The 24,174-nt window shown below is 38.7% G+C and overlaps 1 protein-coding gene and 1 pseudogene across 2 annotated transcripts in view; both read right to left on the bottom strand.

The window, feature by feature from the left end:
• Pak5 (p21 (RAC1) activated kinase 5) overlaps positions 1–20,173 on the bottom strand; it is a 197,481-nt gene extending 177,308 nt beyond the window's left edge. For both annotated transcript variants that reach the window (XM_090352002.1, XM_090352001.1), the window contains exon 1: positions 19,977–20,173. The gene's annotated coding sequence lies outside the window, so the exon portion shown is untranslated. The remainder of the gene's footprint in view (positions 1–19,976) is intronic.
• A 1,741-nt stretch (positions 20,174–21,914) lies between these two features.
• Positions 21,915–22,987, bottom strand: LOC150050208 (prefoldin subunit 3 pseudogene; annotated as a pseudogene).
• Positions 22,988–24,174: the final 1,187 nt, after the last annotated feature.

The following is a 24,174-nucleotide window of genomic DNA, read 5'->3' as shown; positions in this document are numbered from 1 at the left end:
TTAGAAAAAATCATATTAAGTGAAGTAAGCCAGACTCAAAGGAACTTAGGCTCAATGGTTTCCCTCATTTGTCATAATCTGTAGAAACCTTGGGCTCTACTAGCAGAGATTTGCAATAGAGCAAAGCCTTGATACATAAGGCCATATAATATGATGCTAAATGAAAGGACCTCTAGGATATAGAAACAAAAGCTATATAATGAATGATTGTTGTCCTTAAGGTACTATGTTATCTCTCATCTCTTTTGCTGTCTCTTGGTTATCTCATATTTTTACAGTATCTCACTTTGTTATCTGATATATTGGATATATTTGTATTTGGTTATTTGAAATTGAATAGGGAACGGGGAAAACAGGATGAGGGGTGGGGGTGGAGGGAAGGAAAATGGGGACCAAGACATGTGAAAGTGTATCAATGTATGTGAATTAATGCACCTTCTATCTGGCAAATACCCTTCTATTAATTACAATAAAAAATATATTAAAAAAACAAATAAGCAAAAAAACAAAACAAAACAAAAAAAGAGTCTCACAGAACCGAGATTCTCAGATCTGAGCCTTCTGAGTAGCTAGCGCCCGGCTGTATTCTTCTTTCTTGATGGTTGTTTCTGTAACTACTCATACATTAAATTTTTTAAATGAAAAAAAAAGAATGAAATACCAAGATAATGTGGGAGAGAATATTTTCAAAATATATTAAACATAGCTTTTTTATCCAGAATGTGTATTTTTAAATGAACACAGAAAGTTAATAGAAGAGTGAAGCAATTTAGCAGTGATACTCACTGGACACTATGTTGGAAATGTACTATGTAACTTGTTGGGGAGGGGGCTGGAAGGAGAAAATGTAGAAAATGAGGGAGGGGTGACACTGTTCAAAAATAAATGCGCTCATTACCTGGTTTATGTAACTGTAAACATTCTGTATATCACCTTTACAATAATTTAAAACAAAACTAACAGTACACCAAAGAAGTTAAATAAACTATATTAAAACACACATAAACAGGGGAATATAAGTTAAAAGCATAGTGCCATACTACCATTCTCTCTAGATGGTTAGCATGCTAAACTTAAAAGGAAAGACACATACACAAAATGTTTGGAGGCATCTAAACAACCAACAATCTCATAGAAAACATGTTAACAGATCCTCACAGAATTAAACATACACTATGTGAAAGAGTTGGGGGTATGGCTCAAGGGATTGAGATTCTGATTAGTGAATACAAAGGCATGATTTGGAAACCATTACTGTCAAAAAGTTTTAATGCAGCTAAATGATGTGATAAAAATGACTTATTTCAGTTCTAGCATATCAGCAGCAAACATTTGGGTAGATTCCTGAATGACAATAAATGAAACCAGTCAAGTTCTTGGGTAAGAACATTCCAATCAGAATGAGTTGGCAAACACAGGCAGGATTAGCAGAGGGTAGAAGGAAACAAAGTCAGAACGATGGATAGAGCCTTGTCATCAAAGGGTACCTTGGGGCTGGGAAAGAATTCAAGGTGCTGTTAAGACTCAGTGTAAGGCCCTTAAAAGTTTCTACATAAGAAATGCTATCCCGGGGCAAGCAGTATTGCCTAGTGGTAAGTGCTTGCCTAGCATGCAAAACCCAGCTTTGATTCCTGGGTACCAGATACATACAAAAGGCCCAAAGTGCTGTGGCTCAAGTGGTAGAGCTCTAGTCTTGAGAAAGCTCAACAGTGCCTAGGCCCTGAGTTCAAGTCCCAGGACTGGTGTTAAAAAAAAAGAAATGCTAATCCAATCAATGGCAATCAATAGTGGGACTTTCTGTGAGTTCTCTCTTTCTTTCTTTCTTTCTTTCTTTCTTTCTTTCTTTCTTTCTTTCTTTCTTTCTTTCTTTCTTTCTTTCGCCAGTCCTGGGGCTTGAACTCAGGGCCTGATCACTGTCCTTGGGCTTTTTCCTCAAGGCTAGTGCTCTACCACTTGAGCCACAGCACCACTTCCAGCTTCTCACTCTCTCTCTTTTTATGTATGTGGTACCAAGGAATCAGAGCCTGGATCTTCTTGCAAACTAGGCAAGTACTCTACCACTGGGCAAAACTCCTGTGCCCTTTCTATGAGTTTTAATTCCCAGTTTTGTCATTAGTGCAATAGCTGAGATAAATCATGTGCTCAGGTCACACACAGAGTCTAGATGGCCTTCAAAACTTCTTATGGTTAATGCTGCCATATTTTATGGGATGAAATCTCAAGACATGTCACTATGAGCAAAGAAAGAAGAGACTTACAAAGTAACCATAGCACTCATCTCATAATATAGAAATGTTAATTTAACTGGTTAAGGGAATTCTTTCAGACTTAATTGAGTCATAATTTTTCATAACCATACATAAAAGTGAATATATAAGGAAATGTCAGTGAAATTCTTCATAAAATTCCCCCTTATTCATAATCTGATTTTTTGTGTGTCACTTTTAGACTCAGAAAATCCTCAAACTAGGTGACTGGAGTATCTCCTCACAGAGGAATGGCCACCTGGAATACATGTGACACTGTCTCAACCCTTGATCACATATCTGCACTGAAAATCCAAAACCCTTAGGAACAGAGAGAATGAAAACACAAACATGTGTGTGAAGTACTTGTACATTCTAGGGAAGAAAGACATTGTTAAAATCCACTTGAAGAACTGGTACCATGGCTCTCAGTAGTAGAGTGTTAGCCTTGAGCAAAAAGAGCTCAAGGACAGTGCCTCAGGCCCATAGTTGAAGCCCCAAGGGCAACCCAAAACAAAACAGAACAAACCCTCAAAAGATCCACTTGACATCACCAGGCCCTCTCTCCCTCCTGAAACATCTTTCCAAATCTACACATCTAATTCTATTACCAAATTCACTTCTCTGTCCTTAGAGTCAGACCCTTCCCAGCTCTTACATACAAGAATTATTACTTTTCATTTGTCATATGCTACTCAAATATGACTCCATAATAAGTCCCCTCTGTCAGGTTGCTTTGTGTGCTGAAATGTCTATTCTTTTTACCATGGCCCCTAGTCTTAAAAAATTATTAAAGGTCTAATAGAGCAATTCCTTTTGTTTCTATGTTTTGTAAGTTTTCCTTTCTTCTGCCTCCTAAAATGATAATTAAGTTCAATCAGACCCACCTACTCGGGGGAAATAAAATCCTATTCCACACACTAAATGACAGTGCCATTCTAATGCTCAAACTCAAACCAACCAGCTAATGTACCCTTCCTTCAGGCCACATACACACCTTCTCAGAATAGAAAGCAGAAAGTACACCTGCCATTCAGAGAGCTCCAAAAATACTTTCTGAACACTCCAGTTTTCAAAGTGCTGTGAAATGGCAAGTCTGACTTAACAAAAGTTCCCTCCAACAGAAGACTGGAACTCTAGGGGTCAATGTTGCCTTGTGGTTCTGAGGAAAGGCACTGGAGGGAGACTAGCTAAGTTTAAGGAAAGGCAAATTGTTTAACTTCTCTAAAACCTGATGTTTTATCTGGGGCAAGATCGTAAGAACTACAATAGTATTAACATCATGAGGTTATTAGAAGCATAATATCAACAAAATAAAAGTGAAATGAAGGCTAACTGCTCTGATGACTAATGGTTTTGTGTGTCAGCTTCATTGGATCATGGATGAATCTCTATCTGACTAAGAGGGCTGGTTCTATCTGTGAGAAGAGAAATTGCAATCTAAGTGGGCTAGCCTCATCCAATCCATGAAGGCTTGAGTAGACCGAAAGGTAGAGGAAGGTCTACCTGGAACTCTTTGTTGTACTCCTGGTTCTCGGGTTTTCAGATTTTGAATCTATGACTGGAATTATATCTTCGCCTCTCTGATCCTTAGGTGATCTGAGTGCTGTCATTTAAACTATACTGCTGACTTTATTGGATCTCCAGTTACAAATGGTAGAAATATAGAATTGTCCAGCCATTGTAATCATGTAAGCCATCACCATAATAATAGTAATGACGATTACTACTGTTATGACTTCTATTATTTTAACTTAATTGCTATTATATACAAATTTTATTTTAGTTTATTTCTATTTGTAAACAATTCCATATACAGAGAATATGGCCTACATAGAGATAAAAAACTCCAGGATTCTTGGATTTGCTCCTAATAGCTTGTGAATAGAACAAATCTTCTATCATCCCTGGTATTCCACTTACAAAAGCAAAACCATGATACACTTATGAGTTTAGGAATTACATAAAGAAGCTCCCCATAGTAATTGTCTGGAGTTGAAGTAGCATCTCATAACTGTCGCTACATGAAAATCTTATGCAATGGTAAAACTTTTAAGTTTATACATACAAGAGCTTCAGGTATCAGCAAGGGTCATAATGTATTTTTATAACGTGCCTACTCAGCTCTTACTTCTATACTAATTATGATTCATTTCTTCCTTCATTCAAGCCTGTTTAAAGATTGATTGCCCATTACCTGCACATAGAAGGGTGAATGAAATAATGGTCTAGGGCTTTGGCCTTACTGTAATGATTAAAAGGAAATGAGTAAAAATAAAAGGTTAAGTATAGAACACAATTTTATAGATGGCAAAAAAGGTATGTGAAAAAAATAAGCCAGAGTCATATATTGGATCAGGATGATGATAGTTCACACTATAATATACCTATAATACTTATTTGAAGCTTAGGACATCAGTGCACAGAGAAACTAATACATCTGGTCAACCTGAGCAACCATTAGCATCTAGATAGATGATGGAATTTGCCTACCAAGTGTAGAATCCAGTAATCTGCCCATTATACAAACTACTTTCAATCATAGAATTGTACTCAAGGTTAGTTCCTGTAAATGATATCAATTTCTAAATCTATCGACTCTGAACCCATGATATCATCCTGGTGATGCTCACTCATAACCAGTTTTCCAGCATCATGACCTTTCCCAAAGGATCACAGAGCAACTAGGATCAAATTTATCTTTGCCATATAACATTTAGTTACCATTTCCAAACCAAGGACTTATTTGTTTCTGTCATTAAAAAATCAAATACTGTTTCTTTGGAAAGTACAAAAGAAATGATAATTAAGAACAACTATTTCCCTTAAATACATAACCATTCATTGCTCTTTCTGTCTTCTGGTATGAGGGAAAATGATGTCAGGAACAATATTTGCGATTCATGAGAAAGAGACTTAAATCTTTTTTGGAAGAGAAAGTACAGCTATAGTCTTCAGGAAGGCAACCCAAGAATCCTACAAGTAGATCAAATCAATTAGTAGGAAGCAATAGACATTTGGGACCATCAACTGACAAAGATTTCTTGCTTGGTCAAACTTTAGTCTGGCTCCTGAACCTCCTCTTATGGTCATCTGTACACCTCCTTGTAAGATACAATTTAGAGAAATACTCTTTTCAGCGCTTAATAAGCCCTTTTATCCTTGAGACCTAATCACCTTCAATATGATGAAATTCCTTATCTTCTACCCTTTCCTCCACCAAGAGATATCTGATCACTTTGCCTGTCTTTAGCATGCATCTATCTGGTCAAGTTAGTTTATCCACAGTCTCTCCTTGTCTCTAATGTTTGGCTATTGATTCCTATATGTCCACAGTTATTCAGAGTTTAACCTCATCTCTTTCCACTACTGCAAAAATTCTATGGCTATGGTCCTGATAAGTATTGAGAAGATTTTGAATAATGCCTTTCTTACTATATGCTTTAATATGGTATATTAATATATAACACAAGAGTTAGAATACTAGGAACAGTGTCTCACAAGGCTAATTCTGAGAAGATGAAAGAGGCAAGAGCCCAACCCCTCTCAGGAAAAACAAATATAACCAAATAATTCCACATATACCCTAACTGTCCTAAATCCATGTCGATTTAGTATCTAATCTCTGAATGGATGATGCTATTATCATGTATCTGGCAATAGTCCATGGAAAAATACAGTAAACAACCTGGTCTCAGGGAACCTGATGACATTAGTTAGAATTCTAAGTTTGCCAACTTTTTTTCTATAATATCTAAAGAACCCCAAATAAGCAAAGTGACAGCTGTTATCAATGTAATACAAAACATAGAACGGTAGATGGAGAAGCAGGGCTCTTAAGCAAGGGTACAAATCATTATGACAACAAGCGTAACACTCAAACGAACAGAGTAGCTACTGAACTTACTTTCCATTCGTCTGCTCCTCAAGTTAAAGTAGCAAAATATGAATCTATAGAGGCCAGCACAATACTATGTCACTTACTTCACTGAGAGAAAATAGACTTGGAGAAATCCCTGAGGAAACCTCAGCATAAGTTGAGGGCTTAGCTACAAAGTGGCATGTGAGTTTGGTAAGGCACGTCCTCACTACCCCACTATAAGTTCATCCACCTGAACAGCATCATGAGTGACTTCATCACTGTTTTTTCTCTCCTGTGAAGTTAGGTTCTGAATATGCAAATGAACTTTCATTTTATCCTCACTCCAAATCTGTATATCAACACAAATCTATTTCTTACCTAGGTTCCAAAATAGAAGCAGCAGTACAATAGCAAAATTAGGACACAGGATTTGAAAAACTAAGATCACAAGAGGACAAGGAAAAAAAAAAAGAATCTAAGTACAGTGTCATGGCTAAATTGTAATCCATTTCCAAGGAAGACGGTTTCAAGTACAATTGGCCTGATAAATTAGAGCTGCTAAAATGCAGTGACCAAAGAAATTTCCCTGGGTTAGAAATCTTTCAGAGGCAATAATTACATCACTCCATTGTACTTTTATCTACTCTAATAAAGTGGTAGTTTTTTAAAATAATATTTTTCCCTGGCCATATTGACTATTTGTGATAATGACACTCTGATCATCCTACTTTCTGTCAAGGTAGTTTGGGAAGAGTAACTCCACTCTGACTCATGACTGTAGAGATTTGTTTGGATCCAGCTAGGTGGAAAAGCAGCATAGTCTCCAGGCAACAGAAAATAAACTAGGAAAAGGGGTGCTAGCAAGGGATCCGCTGAAGTCACACTGAAACTCTCCAAAACCTGTCTTGAGACTTTTGTTGGAAATGCTGGAAAATGCTAGGCTGTAGGCCAAGAGCTACCAAACATTCCATCTTGTTAGAAAAATATGGGAAATCTTGCTTGAGAATGAAACCAACACAGATGCAGCAGAGGTAAGAGATGCAAGGAAACTGTAGCATCATGTTTGAGTTCCTTCCTGCCCCGAGAGCTTTCCTTAATTTTCTTAATCCACTTTGAACTGCGTTTACCATTCCCTAGCAGAGTAATTCTGGTGAAGAAAGGTACTCTTTACTTCCCTTATTAGCTGGTTGGCTACAATTCAACTTTAGTCTACAGGGAATAGTTCTGATATTCCTTTCACTTAGTACCATGGAAATTGGGAGAAACAAAGCTAATTAAACACAATACACTTCATATCTCATAAAATGCAAGTTTCTTTTATGTTCAGAAAAACCTCTTCTACTTTAACTTGGATTCTAATTAAATTGGGGCACAACCTATATTTTTTTCTGGTGGACACACACAAAACATGAGCACTCTAAATTTAAATTTGAAACTTTTGTGTCATTAATACAAATGAATGAACGTACCAAGGTCCTTTTTAAGTCCATTTCTTAATTCTTCTTTCTTTCTTTTTTTTTTTTATCTTTTTGGGTGATACTAGTGTTTGAATTCAGGGGCTTACCCTTGCTAGGCAGGTGCTTTACTACTTAAACCATACTCCCAGTTGGTTTTACCTTTAATATTTTTCATATAGAATCTTCCCAGACCATAATCCTTTTATCTGTGCCTGTAGCTGGGATCACAGCAAGCTGGATTGTACCAGGTTTGTTGACTGAAATAAGATCACGTTAACTTCTGCCCTGACTAGTCTCAATCTGATTCCCATTTGGGTATTCCAAGAAATAAGAATGACAAATGTGAGATACCACAATTAAGCCCAGTCCATGAATGTATGCAGAAATCTTTGAAGCTTTCTTACTCTCCTTTAGAGCTCTGCCATCACATTGACATAGAAAACATGACTTTCCTCCTCAAATCCAGTAGGTGACTTTACCTTTAAAACTCTGAAGAAAAGACACCACACAGAAACTTCTTCAACTTCCCACTACTACATTCTCACAAATCTACCTAGTCCTCCTGATCTAGTAATGGAAGTTCTGTCTGGAGCTACCCATTACTCTGTGCCTTCTGGATTCTATTTCCCAAATCTCTACAAATACTGAGGTCCAGTTCCCTCCATCTACATCTATCCTTCCTTCTAACTGAACCATTCTCTCTAGGCTTTTAATCAGACTCAAGACAACTGATCACTGTATAAATTGCTTCCCCACAATGTCACATCTCAATCTTCCTATACTTTAGCATTTCTTAGCTTTCTTAATTCAGATAGATAGGTAGATAGATTATAGATAGATAGATAGATAGATAGATAGATAGATAGATAGATAGATAGATGATAGATAGGCAGATAGATAGATGAGATGTCTTCATTAAATACTTCCATTTGTTCCTTGTCCAGTCCTCAATTACCCTACTCCTCTTCTCCTACCCTGACTATGCTCCAACAAGAAATGAAAGCAATATACATCCTGCTAGGGCTGCTATTTGAATGAAAGGAGATGAGCAGGTAGAATATCTCATAGAATATAACAAAAAATTATCAATAATTCAACAGTGCTGTTGTTCACACAACACTGAAGTAAAAATTTACTGAGCTCTTCTTCTTTTTAGCATCTTTAATCCCAGTGGAAGAATTAGAGGAAATGCACAGAAGTACAGTGATACCATTTTACAAAGTATGAACCGTGGACACCCTAAGTGCATTCATCAAAGAAGCGTTGTCAGATTGTGGACTACAACAATATGAGAGATAGGATTTAAGTGAACTGGATGCAAAGGTTTCCCTCTGAAGCTGGAGAACATGGAGGCTCTGAACACAAAGGAAATGAATGGTGAGTCCTGAAGTTCAGACTGACTTATCATAAAGCAGTCACAATCAGGTTCAACACTTAGAGCAATGCAGAATGGCAAAATAATAATAAATAATTAACAAAAATAATTAAAAAGGAACTCAATGTAGCTGTCACAAAACCAAGCTAGAACAAAACCAAACCAAACAAAAAGATCATTCCTCTTTCAATACCTCTCCCTAATTTTTTTTATTACTTTAGGAACATGGAAATTATTAAAGAGCTATTTACACATCTGACATTCCATGTAAGAAATTAGTATCCTTTATAGAATATTTCATTATAGGTCTCCTGCCTATAATGATGATGATGAGCTTTTAAAAATCCAACCATATGTCAAATTCAACTTTAATCAAGTTAGTGTGAGTGTGTGTGTGTGTGTGTGTGTGTGTGTGTGTGTGTGTGTGTGTGTGTGTGTTGGTCCTTGGGCTTGAAATCAGAGACTGAGCTCTGTTCCTAGGTTTTCCTGCACAAGGCTATGGCTCTACCACTAGAACCACACAGCTTTACTTCTGGTTTCTTTCTTTCTTTTTTATGTTCCTTTTTCTTTGTTCTTTTAGCAATTTATTGTAAATACAAGTCTTATAAATTTTCTTTTCTGGGCAGGCTTTGAACCACAATCCCCAGATCTCAGCTTCCTGAGTAGCTAGCATTAACAGGCATAAGCCACCAACACTGGCTTCTGTTAGCTATTATTTTAAGAGCATAATGACTTTGTGCCTGCTGAATTTGTCTTACACAACAATAATTGTTAGGTCCATATCAATGTTGGATTTTCATCTTGCTCCACAACTGTTTGAAGCAGATGGCCATTGTTACAACACTTTTCCTACCACCCTCAGCCAACTTCACCATCAACTAAAACACACAGGTCATTTAGAAATTCTACGACAGGCTGCTGTCTGCCTGGTTTCCCCAATCAAGTACATTTCAACATCCAGTTAACACTGGCTAACATTTACCCAGGTATATATAGGACTCAGAATACTTGCCTCAGAATATACTCAGAATACTTCTTACATTTTCTTCTTTCTCCATACAAAATTAATTTTGGTGTTTGATTTGAGGGCTAGTAGCAAGTCTCACACTCAACATCATTTCTATTAACCATGTCAACTATTAAATTTTAATTTTTGATCCTTATAAATTTCCCTACCATCATGGTATCTGTTCCTAATATGATCATGACCATAAGCCACATTATTTGGGACAAATTGTTCCATGAATTCTTCTGAAGAGACAGCTGGTCAACTAACTGGTCCCCAGTGCCCAGCAAGAATGTAATTGCATCACATGGTTAGATGCATGTTCCAGGGAATATTTTTCTCTTTCTGTTTATCACAAGGTTAATTGTAGCATTACTTCTGTTCCTTTTTTTCTCTACATTAGATTCATTTAAAAACCATATGCTTCATGTTCTATAACTTTAATTCAGTACTTATAGTTACAGCGTCTTGTCTGTTTGGAAAGGACTTTGAGGGCCATTTAGCTTCTGACTCACTCCTTTTTTAACCAGGGAACATGGGGTGTTCTTTTTTACCTTGATAGCTCAATAAATACGCTGTGGTTGATTGGCAATAGTTGGTTTGTTTTTGTTTCTTTTCAAAGAACTTCCAAAAGTTCTCCTTAGTCTGAAGGGACAGGTTTGGATGTAGCAAGCATAATTAGTGCCCATCCATATCACTACTGACTTCCACCAGCAAGAATGAATGTTCCTGAGGACTTATCCAAACCACAGCATAGAAGTAAAGAGAAGCCAATACCCCACAAAAAAAACAGCATCCTCCAATACCTGATAAGAGTTTTTCTATACAGATCCCAGAGCCCTGTCCTTTGGATAGACAAATATGAGAATTGAATTTTATATATCTTCCAATTTTCCCAATTAAAACTCCAGTATTAGTAGCCTTTCTGCTATGCTTAGAACATGAGCTTCCCTCTAAAATTCATGCACAAGAAGAATTTAAACAGGGCACCATTTGAAGCAGACAGCAAGCCTCACCTGAGGGAGAAACTGAAAAATAGATATAGATAATGAGTAACCTAGTCTAAGAATACAACAGCAGGCACAGGCTAAATGCCTTGTGTTCATTTCTTGTGTTCCTTTTCCTCTCTTTTAATGGTATCCTATGAAATTTCCAAGTGAGTTTTTATATCCCTCACTCAAAAATCTACTTCTAGGAGGAATCCAAAGAAAAGTAGAATAGGTCTTAGGGATTAGACCTTTGAATTTGAGGAGGTAGCTTTTTGGTCTCTCACACTTCTGGGTGATCATTACTATAACATCACGTTTTTATTTAACCTATCGAAGGAGAAAGCAGGCATAAGTTGATATCCCCATAGTAAGCAGATCTTTATGGATCTTAGTCCTACCAGCCAAATGACTTTTAACCAAAGATTTCTTTGTTTGACAGTGACAGCTATATTCAATGCATATCCCTGGTCAATATGGAAAAGTCCTCTTCAAAGAACAGCCGTGCTCTGAAAAGAAATGAGAAGCCTCCCTGCTATCCCAAACAAATAAAAAACAAACAAACAAACAAACAAACACTAAAGATAGCTCTGGAATTTTCTGTCTCATTTGTTTTTCATTACTTCTAGTAAGGTGCAATAATACCATTATTCTTAGTCATCTTGGGTGACACCAGTATTGATTTTGAGTTCCTTCCAGCCATTCTATAGAATGCATATCATTTATAAGATTCTGTTTCACTGCCATGAGCATCCTTGCATCCTGAATATTTTATAGTTTCCAGATGATTACATCACATGAACCATGATAATATCCTTTTGTGTTTCAGTAATTCCTGCCTCCAGGAAGCTCAAGTCAATACAATTCCTTTGTGTATTTAGGGTTAAAGAACCACAAGAATTTTTTTATTACTGTATATTGTTGAAAATAATAGACATGTTACAGTTTAACTATGGAAATGCTCCTACCAAATATCCCCCAGATTTATCTTTTTAAATAAATTTCAATTCTGTAAAATCCTTGATTACTTTTTTTTAAGGCTAGATTTTCATTTCACTCATGGCTGGAACTCTGCCACTTGACTCATATATTTGAAGTCATCTTTAAAATATTTGTAGTAGCTATCTAACATAATGTAAATATAATGTTTCCAAATGCTATACTGTATTGTGAATGGGAAAACTACAATAAAAATGCCCATGTTCAGAACAGGTGCACATTTTTCAAATAATTTTATCTGTGGTTGATTTAAGCCAACAGATTTTTAAAAACCCTTCAGGTGGTTTTCCTTGTTGTTTTTGTATTAGATTATCTATCTATCTAATTTACTATATGTATATATATATGTGTGTGTGTATATATACATATGTACGTGTGTGTATATATATTATATAATATATATATATATATATAGAGAGAGAGAGAGAGAGAGAGAAAATCAATTTTTTTGGCAGAGCAATCCTTCTATCTATTCTTCCTTCAAAGCTGGAATTACACACCACCATTCCACCATTCTTGGCCTAGAAAAATTGTATTTGTTTGTTTTCATGTCTGTAAGCCCAAGAAAACATTGACCTAAAAACCACATGGGTAAAGAAAGCTCTAAGTTCTGTTTCTATAAGATTTTTCCCCATAGGGTTTTTTATTTTTAGAGGTGAAATCATACCCACGTAGCAAATGTTCCCACTTTGTTGGAGAACTCTTTCCTTTAAACCAACGAAGTATACATTCTCCACTCTCCCAGAAACTTCACTTCCTGGGTCAGTAAAATGGAGCCAGAAAACTAGGCAAAGGAGACATCTGAGCTGATAATAAAAACAATTTGCTGGAAAATCAATCTTATCCAAAGAACATTTGCATGACTCAAATGACCAGGCTTAGAAGCATGACATTCCCTCTAGAAAACAACTAACAACCTTGAATTTTAATTAAAAAGAGAAGCTAATGACAGCTGGTTTAATCAGAGATGTTATATTTGGGACTACAGGTATGTTTGCCTATTTTTTTCTCTCATTTCCTCTCTCTTCCACCCCCTTCACTATTGCATAAGTTTCTATTTCAAAGACTGATGATGTCCAAATAGTCTTGATTCAGCTGGGCAGGTGGGCTAAGAGAAAAGATATAAATTGGCACTTTAGGGAGAAACAAATATATTTCTCAGCATCAGTGTCGCAATGGCAATTCCATCAAAAACTGGCCCAGAGAATCCCACAACAGAAGATCTGTTCTCAAAGGCAGGGTGGATTTCCTCTTACACGAGCAACCAAATATTATTATTATTATTATTATTATTATTATTATTTGTTTAATAAGCAGGGCAAGGTACTATGAGCATTTATCTTGCCTATTCCTGGGGAAAGCTATAGGAACATAACAGAAGTGCTGAATCTGAGGAGTCAGATTCAGTGTTAGAGTCAAAGTGAGTAGAATAAGCCAGTGATTTTTCAATTACTGAAGGTTCGTGGACTCCAAACAATAGTTCTCTTCATGTCCACTGAGTGGCTATGTGCCAGTGCTTGTGGAATTTGGATGACAATCACCAAAGGATTATTGCTGCTTCTCTACACTATCTAACTGCAAAATATTTTGCCTTGAGTGACCAACTTGACAGCCTTCATATTACAAAAAAAATAAATAAAACGAATGTGCTTACGTGAAATACTTTGATGGGGTTTCAACACATCTTGTTTAATGTTGGCCATGATCACAGAACAGTAATCTACTTTTCTTATCATCTATACAGCTGTTGCGTGAGTAGCTAATTAAGTGCAAGCCTTCATGACAGCCTAGAAGTTGGGTTTAAAAGTAGAATATGTGAATTCAAAAACATGACAAAGCAAAGAGAATCAGCTCCATCTGCTTTTGCTCTCCACCATGGCCTCCAGCACCTGTGTATAGAACAGACATTCACATGGCCAAACTTCACCCATATTTCCCCAAAGCAGCCTCTTTTCACAGGCACAATTTGCCAAATGTAAGATAATTCAGAAAGAGGCTAGACCTCTGTTGGTGCCCAACCCAATTCTGTACCTCTTGTTTCTGCTAAACTATCCCAAATTTCCCTTTTATTGAACCTTCTCTCACCTGAGAATGGAATGACTCATTCAAAAATTATGCCACTATATGGTGATGGTGCCTGAAAATAAAAAGTACAATCTCCTTGACAAATCATTACTGACTTCAGAATAAACACAAAAAGCATCTTCTCTGTGGAACACCCCCACATATATTGGACCTTTTAATGATTCCATCACAATGAACCTTGCACCCTAAATCTTGCATTTGGTAAACTCCTATATCACTTATGAGCAAGAAGAAAGAGATAGCTGACATTCATCTCTGTTTGCCTTCAGATCCTGGAGTAAGGGATACGTTTATTCTCTTTGGTCTAGTTTGGTTTGGTTTAGGCTGTTTGGTATCCTTGCTTACATTATAAAAGCACTTGTGATCTTTCTCTTCAAAGCACCTGCCCTCCCTGATGCTCAGGGAACATGTTATGGATAAACACCAAATAGCAACTCACTCACAGACTGTGGCCAAGTCCTAAACAAGCTGGTCTTGTCTGGAGCCTGTTTTACTAGCTCCTGATACAGATGCCTAAGACCCTAGCACTAACTGATACCTTTTTTTCTTCCTTCCTTCCTTCCTTCCTTCCTTCCTTCCTTCCTTCCTTCCTTCCTTCCTTCCCTCCCTCCCTCCCTCCCTCCCTCCCTCCCTCTCTCTTTCTTTCTTTCTTTCTTTTCTTTCTTTCTTTTTGTGGATTATGGGGCTTTAACTCAGCCTGGGCACTGTCCCTGAGCTCTTCAGCTCAAGGCTACTGCCCACCCTTGAGCCACGCCCCACTTCCCATTTTCTAGAGGTTAATTGGAGATACGAGTCTCACATCGTTTTGTGCCCTGGCTGGCTTTGAACCTTGATCCTCAGATCTCAGCCTCATGAGTAGCTAGGATTACAGGTCTGAACCACTGCTCCCAGCATTAACCGGTTTCTTGTCTGACTGTAACCTTATTTGGGGGAAATTTCCCTCCTGGCAATTCCTCAAGCTACCTGATATCCTTCTAATAAATTCCTTTAACTTGAGTTAGGCAGTTTTTTTTTCATTTGCATGCAAACTAAGAGTTATTCCTGCCTACTTGTCAGAATCTCTGACACAATAGATAATCAAGGTAATTAATAGAAATAAGTGAATAATTATGACCTGAACATGTTTCCTCATATTTATAAAATAATATGTTGGATATTAAACTGACTGTATTTTGGAAAATTCAGAAAGGCATTAAAAAAGAAAAGAAAAATTAACCCACTTTTACCATCCAAAGATTGCTTTTGTTTCAATTTTGTTTTTACATAGGCCTACACAATTATTTCTTTGCCACAAAACACAAACTAATGACTTGATGTGTGCAACAATGCTTATTTCCATTTAAAGTTGTGAAGATCTCAGATTGATATAATACTCAGAACAATCACTTTAAAACCTGACAGCCTAACATTTGGGGAACTTAAATGTACTAACTAGTCTCTATTTCTCATGATGTTTATTAAGTATCATTTACAGGGAAAATGGCCTGTATCTTCTTTTTTAGCAAAGAATAAAACATAAGCCAACAAAACTGTGCATGAGAGCTTTTCGATTTATTTTACATTTCCTTTGAAGAGTCTAGTAAGCAGAGCTTCTCAGTTTATTGCTTCCCATACCTGTCACCAATTTCCTTGAAGTTTGTTTCCAATACTCCTTAGTGTTTCCTCATGTTTTCTTTTCCATCTCGTGTTTCTAGAAGTTGCCTGAGTCTATTTCCAAGTTATTCTGTTCCATTGATCCAGTAATTGATTCTCACACTGCACTGCTATAATGATTGCAGTTTGATGATCAGATTTATTTTTATGTCAACAAGGTGAAATCTACCATAACCACCCATACCCAACTACCTCCACTATCCACCACCCACCTCCACTGCTCATATTCCTATTCTTTTTGCCACCTTCACCAACTCACAAGTACCCATAGCCTGCCAGTACCCATGTCCTACTTCTAGTCTCTCCTACCTTCCTCCATCACCCACCACCCTCACACTAGCTCCGCAACCCCCACCAAAATTTACCACTGTTACCACCCCTTTACAAAATGCCTCCTATTTTCTTTCACATAACTATTTGTCCAGGCACATGTTAGAATCATTTTTATCAAGTTTTCCCAAAACCCAATGTAATAATAAAACTGTACAATGGAGCTGAGAAAAATAACCATCCCATATGTTCATCTTTCTACCAAAGAATAAAATATATCTTTCCCATTTTTATTCCTTACTTCTATGTGTCTTGAATAAAGTTCGATAGCTTCCTGCATACTTTTTTTAAATGTCCCCTATTATTCCCAAGTATTTTGAGTACATTTCCTATTATTCCTAATTTATATACTGTGGTTTTATGAATTGGATCATTTTCTAATTTATTTTTATCCAGTAAGTACTGGTATATTGGGTATCTGACTTTTGAATATGTATTTTTATAACCAAGTAATTTACTGAAATATCTCATTAGTTAATTTGCATTTTAGTTGATTCAATTGCATACCAATTTCTTTCAAACACTCAGTGCATAGTAATATCTAGTGATTTTGGTGAAAAATTCTACTTAAACATGTGGATTAAATTTATTTTTATAGTCACCTTTTTCTAGGGTAATAAAATATAATAGATTGTACTACTCTAGATATCCAAAACTTTACATGTGTTACCACTGAATGAGTCCATCTGCTTTGGGCACAGTTTTGCTATTAAAAAATACCAAAAGCACTCTCAGTGAAAGACATTGCTAGTTCTCTCTTAGATTAAATAGGACAACTCAAATATTAAAAAAATTAAAGATTTTGATCAAAACAGACCAGGAACCTGTTCCCATATAAAACACAATGCCTTAGTTAGATTAATTTCAAGACAATGAAAAGATATGGAATGCTCTTTTATATAGGAGCAGATCTATTTTTCCTAAGCATAAGTTTCTTGCTAATTGCTATTTATTGATTTATCAAATATTTATTGTGGTCCTGGTAAGTGTTCTTGAGAAATACTAAAGTGTTACAATAGTGTTAAATATGAATAGGAAGTGAAAAGAGCTTGGATTATAATAAAAGCTCAAAAATTAATTGTATTACTTGTCTAGAATATTTATTTTAGTAATTTCCAGAAGGCTAAAAATCTAGTTATCATTATCTTTTTGAAAAGTAGCATGGAAATCCTACCCGTGCAACATATATCTTCAGAATATTTGTTGGCTGATACATTTTTACAAAAACTTCACTTGTCAGAAAATATTTTGACTAAATTCTTAACTGTTAGCCTAAAACCAATTCTTAGATGACACATTTGATAAAGTTAAGAATATTTTTCTTTCGAAGTCAGAATGAGGTTCTAAATTTTTCATTTCATACTACCAAAAAAAGCTTCTGAAAAAAATATTTAAGTTAACACAGAAAAAAATGCAATCAGGCGGAATATTCATTCCTTCATTCATTCATCGAACATGGGTTGAGCATTTTCTACTTACAACATGGGAAATAATAATCACAGAGCTTACAAATACCAAATAGTCAAACAAATAAAGATGGAACTGTTTTTAGAGGAAGAAAAGCCGTAATAGGAGTGCTTAGTTGGTGAAGAAGGTAAATGAAGTCCATAAAATAAGTAAGGGTTAGACGGGTAAAAGATACAGAGAAGGACATTGCTGTTCAAGAAATCGACAGCAGGTCAGAGTGATGACAGCAGGGATGACTATGACTACGGTGGAGCTGGCCAAGTACCCAGGAATCTGACAGTCTCTGGACGCTATCCCAGATGTATAAGTGGAATTTTACGCTGAATAATATCATGATCCTTTTTGCTGTAGATGAAAGACTGAAGAGGCTCAACAAAGAACCAGGAGTCTTAACATGAGCACTGGTGGGTCATGCCTATTCTCCTAGCTACTTAGAAGGTTGAGATTTGAGGACTCTGGTTTGAAGCCAACCTGGGCAGGAAAGTCTGTGGAACTTACTTCCAATTAAGCAGCAAAAAGCCAGAGGTGGAGCTATAGCTCTAAGCATAGAGTACTAATCGTGAATGAGAAAGCTAAGGGACAATGCCTAGGTCCTGAGTTCAGTCTCTAATATTTTGACTTTAAGGTCCACCCTTCTTCTCTGCCTCTCAATTGCTCTCTCCACATATACATATACACCTGCCCATGTGCTCACGTGGGCGCATACACACACACACACACACACACACACACACACACACACACACACGTTTGGAACAGGGTACATTTAAGACACCTGCAGAAAATCCATTTTTTGAATTGTGTCATGATTTCCACAGAATTATCATGTATAAATGAGGTACCTAAAGCACCTAAAGTTATTCCTTACCTTAGTTAGAAATATAAAACCTGAAGTAGGTTCATTAGAGTAAATGCCCTTTAAAGTCTTTTCCATCACACTGATCTATATTTATCCATTGACACGGGAGCACAAAACTTTTCCTAAGGCTGATTCTGACAATGAAGTTGACATCAACGTCTACTACTCCAGTTGGCAGGGCTTCTGTTTTAAATATATGTGTTACATGTCAAGGCATTACCCTCAGATTGGACATTTACACTCTCAATGTACTAAAATGCATTTTCTTCAAGCCACTTCATTTTGATGAGTCGGACTCATTCTTGCCACCTAATGAGAACTTAAAAATAAATAGTCCAAATGCAGAAGAAAGTTACCTCCAAACTTCATTGTCACAGATAGTTATGCATCCCTTATATTAAACATTAAAAAGTACGTTCTAAATTTACCTCTCCTCCTTAACTCAATGGACTGTCTTGATGAATATGATATGCAAAGGCAAAGGGGTATTACTGTAATTATAGCATGTCAATTTCACAGATTTCTAGCACTGGAGGAGCTTATATAGGAAAGTTGCCAACCACCAAATCCAAGGAGAGGATGTTCTAAAAAGCCTTGGGGATTTACCTAGACTCTGTATTGGACTCCTATGGAATGTTTGATGTCCCCAAGCCTTCCATGCTGTCAATAACTATTAATGATGACACTCTACTCGGGCTTTGCGCCAACTTCTCTTTTTCCTCTGGCTTTAAAAAGACCACCTCGAATAGCCACCATGCTTCCAGCTTCCTTCCCTGAGATTTAAGATTGGCAAATCAACTCACATCCCATGCGTAAAGCCAGCACATGGTACATACAGGATTTCAGGAAGAATGACACTTCTCTTCCAAACTGGGCACAGATGGTCCCTGGACTTTTCAATTCACCCTCCAGGAACCTGACAGGGCATACGGCTTTTTGACAAGAGTTTGGAACCGAGATGTTCTTCCATGCTCTGCCTAGTCCGTGCCCACAAGCAGAAGTTCTCTCTCTTTCTCTCCCTCTCCTCTCTCTCTCCATTACAAACCCACCAGGCGCACAGACACACGGAGGCAAATAACAAAGGAAAACACAGCCCTGTAAAGGCTCCCCTATTACACCCTGCAGTCCACACCTGCCCAAAGACAAAAACCATATGAGGATCGTGCTCTGGCAATATATCCAACACTCCTGGGGGGGAGGGGGAGCAGGCACTGTGACACCCCCCGGGGCCAGGTGTGAGCAGCTGTGTACACAAAGAACTGAGGCTGGGCTTCCAGGCTTTGGGGGGACCCATGCGCTCCCAGGGCTGGAATCGGGGGTGAGCGCCCACGCCCTCCCCTCCCAGGAGAAGGGAACTAGCCTTTATTTGACAGATGACGGGTCCAGGCTGGTGGGTAGCGTACGGATGGGGCGGGGGGGGGGGGGGTGCCGCTGGGGCTGGGAGGTGGGCGGTCCCCGGGCTCTCTCTACCTCTCCCCGTCTAGGGTCCCTAGCCTTTGGCGTCTCCTAGCCCATCCATCTGGCTGTCACCCAGATCCCTTCCCGTGTCCTCTCCCGCATGCCCTGGGTACCAACCGGAGCGCATCCCGGCAGGCGCCCCTCCTCGAGCCCTGTCTCCATCCCCGCAGCCCTGCCAGGCGCGCCTGCCTACCTGGTGGCTGTCAGCGAACGAACGCGCGGCGGCGCCCGGTTTGCCCCTTCTCCACCGAGGCGGCGGCGGCTACATCGCTCCGAGCGCCATGTTCCCGGGTCTCTCCCCCCACGGTTCGCACGCTGGGGAACTACTACGGCTGGGGAAGGGGAAAGGGGGCGGGGGAGGGGGCAGAGCTAAAGCGTTCTACTCTCCTCCCCAACCTCCTCCCCCGCCACTGAGCATGCCCAGCTGCCCCCGGAGGACAGTCCACCCGCCAGCGCACGCGTCCTGCGCCGGGTTTTCGCGACAGCCGGCTGGAGGCAGGCTGGTAGAGCTGCGGGCTGCGGGGGGGGGGGGGGGGGGAGGGGGGGCTGGGAGTGTTCACACGCCCAGAGCTGGAGAAAGCAGCCAATCCCATCTCATTGTTCCCTCTGTCACCCCCTCCCCAACACACACACACACACACACACACACACACACACACACACACACCTTCTCCAGGGAGTAGCTCTGGTGCACCACCTCCCCAGACATTCTAGGTCTGCCCAAATTTTGTGCAGGACCATGGCAGGGCTAAGCTTTCCTGAAGGGATGAGCAAAGGTGAGGAGGAGGGGGAGGGGGGGGTCTGAGAGCCAGATCCATATGCTAACTCCTTTCCCACCACCTGGATCCCTGCTCCTCAAACTTTAATTCAGTCTGCGGATTCACGTTCCGATTCGGATTCAGTCAGCCAGGGCCTGAGCTTCTACAAACCACATAACTTTCCTCCATAATGGGGATGCCATCTTGCCAGTCCTCTGCTCAGTGGGGGAGTCGCGGGGATCTAGATGACCTTTGGGCAGTCCTCTCTTCAACAGTGATCTCTGCTGTCCAGGAGGAGCTGTCCTCATGGAGAGAGGAAGGGGGTGCACAGGCGCTCACTATCTTCAATGTACATATGTAAAAGTAGAGCCGGATAACTTGAGGGTGTGAATGGACTTGGGAGAGAGGAGGGAGATTGACGGAAGGGGTGCATTGATTAAGATGCATTACACTTGTAAAGAAATGCTATTGGGTTGAAATCCCTTTGCACAGCTACTTACATATACTAATAAAAAGTAATACCCTACCTGCCTTTTGCATGAAAACTCAAGGCGTGTGTAGGTGTCCCAGGGGTTGCTGTTATCATTCTTGGAAGGAACTGTAATAGAGCTAGGCTCTAACTACACTGCACAAAGTGTCACAAAAGGTTGAATTGACATATTTTTGATGAGTGTAGGACACTGGAAGAATGAAAGACGGCAGTAGTTTTTAAGTCAGTGATTTCTGGGTTGCAACTTTCAATAGTGTCTCGTGGTTCAATTGGAACTGGAAGTTATCCACTCCCTTCCTCAACCTTTAAGGACTCATGGTTCACAAAAAAGGGCATAGACAAAATCAGAATGAAGTGGCACTGTGGCTCAGGGGGAGAGTATTAGCCTTGAGCTGAAGAGTTCAGGGACAGCACCCAAAGTTCAAGTCATGACTGACAAAAAAAAAAAAAAATCAACCATGAGGTTTCAGTTCTGGAATAAAGAAGTCACACCTTTACCTGTCTTTAGTTACCTCAAAGTACCCTTAAAAACATATGGTATCTGACCCTATAATTGAATAACAGATTAGTTTTGAAAGGTGTGATTTCTTTTCTCCCTTACTTCTCAGTTACAGTAACTTTAGGCCTTTTGCTAGTTAATAGTGTGGTATTTAGCACTTCCTCTTGCTTGTCCCCCATTCACTTAGTCTTGTCAATACAGTAGCTGCCATATCAAGACAAGAACCATGGAAGGGCTGATGATTTTGTTTTCTTTTTTCTTTCCAACACCATTGCTTTAATAACAGGAAATACAAGTACAAAAATATTGTACTAGTATACTTTTTACTACATGGAGATGGAATAAACACATTTGTGTTTTCACTGTAACTGATAGCATCTAATACTTTTGCCACAGTATCAAGTTTTTTCACAGAATTTTTATTCCTATGCAGTTTTATGAATGAAAAAGCTCAAAATGTTTTAACCATTTCAGATTTACATTTATCCAAATATTCCTGTTCAAGATGCTTTGTAGAACTGTTTTTATGTAAATACAGAATCAGCTATGCATTTCAAATGTGTGATATTATCTCCCATTGGCCAAGATCTCCTTTATATTGGCATCACAAAGACATTATGCACTTACATGGGGTTAAAAGAGTCTCAATAGTACAGAACAATAGTAGTTATTATTAGGTGGTAACTCATAAAACCCCATTTATAAAATTGACACCACAACAGAGAGCAGCATAATGGTCCTATAAGTATTAAAGAAAAACAAGTTTACAAATAACGAAACTGTAGTTCTTAATGCTAAAATAGCTAACCATATCAAATGAGAGTTAACACAAACTATTAAAGAAAGAGTAAACTGCTAGTGCCCGGCATTCAGACTTCCATAGCACAATTTTTCATTGTCAGCTTTATGCTTTGCTCTTGGTAGAATCATCTTTGTTTCTTCTTTTTACATCCCAATTATAAACCCTGGCCATATTGACTTCGGTAGCAGTAAACTGATCTCGAAGAGAGTCAAGGTCTTCCTCAAGAGAATCAAGATTCTTTGTAGCAGTAGATAAATTCTTTTCCAACAATGCCTGAGCTTCATCAATATCATATTCAAACATTACATTAGCCCCCAACCACAGACACACTTTATCAGTAGGAGGAACCGAAGCTTTGCAGTACAGGTTATCTGCCAATAAAAATCTGGTCTCCATTGAGTTGGGGGACTCTTTTCTTGTGCATGTATTTTAGAATTTCTAAAGTCTGCTTTATTTCAGGAATCTGACTTTTCAGTCTTCTTTTCTTTTGAGCAAGGTTGAGTTCCATAAATTTATACTTCTGATATTGTTCACCCAGCTTCTTAAGTACTGTATCTGCAGTCTCATTCCCAGGCTGTTTCATGAAGGAATCTACATCTTCCACAAACACGGCTTCAGGAATCCCCAAGTGAAGCCGCCGCCCGGCCACTGGAGCCACTTCCTTAGCAGCCGCAATCTTAGGAAAGCCAGCTCGCGATTTGATTTTTTTTTCTTTAAGATTCGTAAGTATATTAAAGACATTTGACCTGGTGTATCAGATTCTATTTTTTTTCATCTAAAGAAACAGAATCACCAATCCATCTCTTTCTTCTCAGAGTTACTCATGTACCCCTAATCCACTACTTTACAACTTTATTGTTAGTCTCTGGTTACTTGTTTGAATTCTTTATATTGATTTCTTATGTGTGGGCTCATTCAGATACAAAAGACAGATAGTGGGGTCAGGAATGTGGTCTACTGGTAGAGTGCCTGGCACGCACCCTGAAGCCCTGGGTTCGATTTCTTGGTAACATATACACAGAAAGTGTATGTATATAGCCAGAAGTGGTGCTGTGGCTCAAGTGGTAGAGCCCTAGCTTTGAGAAAGCTCGGGGACACTGCCCAGACCCTGAGTTCAAGTCCCAGGACTGCCCCCCCCCCAAAAAAAGGTCAGGCAGTTTAGTTGTAATTGAAAGCAATTAAATTTTTATTAAATATGTTTCATTTTAATCACTTAAAATAGATTTTCTATTATACATAAGGGTTGTCAGAATCGTTGTCTGTACTGATTAAATATTGTGATTCTCGTTAGCTGCTTCGAATTTATTTTAGAAGTATGTAAGGTGTGAAAGAATTATAGTTTCTCTAAGTAATGCCTTTTTTATGAAGACCTAAGCATTTTCTATGTGTATTACATTTGTTTGAGCATTTAGCATACAGAAGTCTGATTTAGGATCTACAGCTGTAGGTAGGAGATGCTAGAAGAAGCAATATGGGCAGGAGGGGAGCCCATGTGACTATGCCTGCAGATCACCCCCTCGACTTGCCTTCCCTTGTTCCTCGCTGGGGACTCTGAGAAGCAAACAATTGCCCTGGGTTGTTTTTGGGGCTGTCAGACCTTCTTTCTCTTTTCAAATCAACCATTGCTTGCGGGTTGCTTATAGAATGGGCATGAACCCGGAACAGGAATCTCTCTGAAACTGTGGGCATCCCTAATGTGGATGATAGCTCGTGGCCTGAGTCCTTCCCTGAAGGGAGATCTGGGCAGCACATGTTACTTTGTCCACTACACTAGTACATTTAATATGTTCATTGCTTCCGAATACACAAAGGATTCCTGCTGGTAAGTCAGAGGAAGTTTGC

This window comes from Megascapheus bottae, chromosome 18 (genome assembly GCF_031878675.1).
Source record: "Megascapheus bottae isolate mThoBot1 chromosome 18, mThoBot2.hap1, whole genome shotgun sequence".
Lineage (NCBI taxonomy): Eukaryota > Metazoa > Chordata > Mammalia > Rodentia > Geomyidae > Megascapheus > Megascapheus bottae.
The sequence above is the reverse complement of the archived record's forward strand: the minus strand, read 5'-3'. Positions and strand labels throughout refer to the sequence as shown.